The sequence below is a fragment of the Hyperolius riggenbachi genome, chromosome 4 (genome assembly GCF_040937935.1).
Source record: "Hyperolius riggenbachi isolate aHypRig1 chromosome 4, aHypRig1.pri, whole genome shotgun sequence".
NCBI lineage: Eukaryota > Metazoa > Chordata > Amphibia > Anura > Hyperoliidae > Hyperolius > Hyperolius riggenbachi.
The window spans coordinates 8,905,784-8,908,283 of record NC_090649.1 but is presented as its reverse complement, the minus strand read 5'-3'; the positions used below and the strand labels follow the sequence as shown (position 1 = coordinate 8,908,283).

At 46.0% G+C, this 2,500-nt stretch overlaps 2 non-coding genes across 2 annotated transcripts; one reads left to right on the top strand and one right to left on the bottom strand.

The window, feature by feature from the left end:
- Positions 1–880: 880 nt before the first annotated feature.
- Positions 881–954, top strand: TRNAN-GUU (transfer RNA asparagine (anticodon GUU)). Its single transcript has one exon. It is a non-coding gene; the product is annotated as a tRNA-Asn (tRNA).
- A 497-nt stretch (positions 955–1,451) lies between these two features.
- Positions 1,452–1,523, bottom strand: TRNAG-UCC (transfer RNA glycine (anticodon UCC)). Its single transcript has one exon. It is a non-coding gene; the product is annotated as a tRNA-Gly (tRNA).
- Between the last annotated feature and the right edge of the window lie 977 nt (positions 1,524–2,500).

Here is a 2,500-nt window from a genome sequence, read left to right as displayed (position 1 = left end):
TGCTTACAGACTTCAATTCAAGACTTCAGAAAGATCATGTGCCCCCCTGGATGATGCTGGTGCAACACACACAGCAAAGGACAGCAATTTGAAGTCTGGAAGATTCCAGGGCAAGGGTGGGAAGGATGAAAAGCTAGGTGGCCATGCAACCATTCCTGCTAACCCAAAGCTTACTTGTGCCCTACAACACATTGGCTTAAGACTTGACCAAATCCAATGCTCCAATATGGGGAAGCTTCTCTGTTTGCTGTTTTTTTTTTTTTTTTTTTTTTTTTTTTTAAGTGCGGTGTCACAGTTCACCCATCTCTTCAACTGCAAGAACGGCCCAGGAGTAGTCTTAGCTACCCTAATATGTACGTTACAGCAGGGCCCTTATTACACTTTCTCTTACAGGGCAATGGAAACCGTTTTGCCCATGCGATAAAGCAAGGTGCAAAAATGAATTCATGCCTAGCAGAGGATGGTTTCGATCCATCGACCTCTGGGTTATGGGCCCAGCACGCTTCCGCTGCGCCACTCTGCTTCTGTTTGTATTCAACCTTCAAGTTTAAGAAGGGTACATTAGTTGAAATAGTTACACTACTATCTATGTTACAGCAAGGCCCTAATGACACTTTCTCTTAAGGGGCTATGGCCGACAATTGGCCCATATGGTAAGCAAGGTATAAAAACCAACGTACACCTAGCAGAGGATGGTTTCGATCCATCGACCTCTAGGTTTTGGGCCCAGCACGCTTCCGCTGCGCCACTCTGCTGCCATACAGTGAATGCTTCATTGTGGGAAAAAGTGGCGTTAAACTTCTTGGAGCAGACTTACTTCCTCACTCCACAAGACACACATACATCCCCATAAAATCATTTAGCAACAACTGCAGGCACAGTCTCTGTGGCGCAATCGGTTAGCGCGTTCGGCTGTTAACCGAAAGGTTGGTGGTTCAAGCCCACCCAGGGACGGCCTTTCCTTTTGTGTTCAACAGTTGTCCGAAGAGAACCCCAGATAGCCATGTAGATTCATTTGAGACACGTTGGAATCTCATTCACGTTCATGAAAAGGGTGAGCAGCATCAAGTTCATGTCTTAGTGATACAACAGACATCCCTGGCAGTGTCTGTGACCAAATGAAGTTTTCTGTACCCCAGAAGCAGCAGTAAAGTATTAGCCGGGGATCGAACCCAAAGCCTGGCGACGGCTGTCAAGCCAAAGAAAGGCAGTTCAAGCCCACCCAAGGACAGGCTCGCTTTAGTGCCTTGCTAGCTATTTGTTTAGAACATTATAGAGTGTCTGCATTAAGTGTTGACCATTTAGAAAGAACTTTAAGCTGGCGTAGAGTCTGCTGCACCGGAATGGAACCTCTCCAGAGACTGAGCAGGTGCAGGATGTCCTAACTGTTCAGAGATCTTGTCTTGGTCTTGTCTTCCATGGAATTGTAGGGTGCCAAAAGCAAGCTCACATGCGTTGGCCAGGAATCGAACCCGGGTCAACTGCTTGGAAGGCAGCTATGCTCACCACTATACCACCAACGCTACATGCTGAAACTCGCCTAGCATGTACCATTGCAATATACCCAAGAGAAAAATGAGCTTGCTTATTTGCCTACTTTGCTAGATGTAAGCAGTGGGACACATGGTGATACTGCTTACAGACTTCAATTCAAGACTTCAGAAAGATCATGTGCCCCCCTGGATGATGCTGGTGCAACACACACAGCAAAGGACAGCAATTTGAAGTCTGGAAGATTCCAGGGCAAGGGTGGGAAGGATGAAAAGCTAGGTGGCCATGCAACCATTCCTGCTAACCCAAAGCTTACTTGTGCCCTACAACACATTGGCTTAAGACTTGACCAAATCCAATGCTCCAATATGGGGAAGCTTCTCTGTTTGCTGTTTTTTTTTTTTTTTTTTTTTTTTTTTTTTTTTTTAAGTGCGGTGTCACAGTTCACCCATCTCTTCAACTGCAAGAACGGCACAGGAGTAGTCTTAGCTACCCTAATATGTACGTTACAGCAGGGCCCTTATTACACTTTCTCTTACAGGGCAATGGAAACCGTTTTGCCCATGCGATAAAGCAAGGTGCAAAAATGAATTCATGCCTAGCAGAGGATGGTTTCGATCCATCGACCTCTGGGTTATGGGCCCAGCACGCTTCCGCTGTGCCACTCTGCTTCTGTTTGTATTCAACCTTCAAGTTTAAGAAGGGTACATTAGTTGAAATAGTTACACTACTATATATGTTACAGCAAGGCCCTAATGACACTTTCTCTTAAGGGGCTATGGCCGACAATTGGCCCATATGGTAAGCAAGGTATAAAAACCAACGTACACCTAGCAGAGGATGGTTTCGATCCTTCGACCTCTGGGTTATGGGCCCAGCACGCTTCCGCTGCGCCACTCTGCTGCCATACAGTGAATGCTTCATTGTGGGAAAAAGTGGCGTTAAACTTCTTGGAGCAGACTTACTTCCTCACTCCACAAGACACACATACATCCCCATAAAATCATTT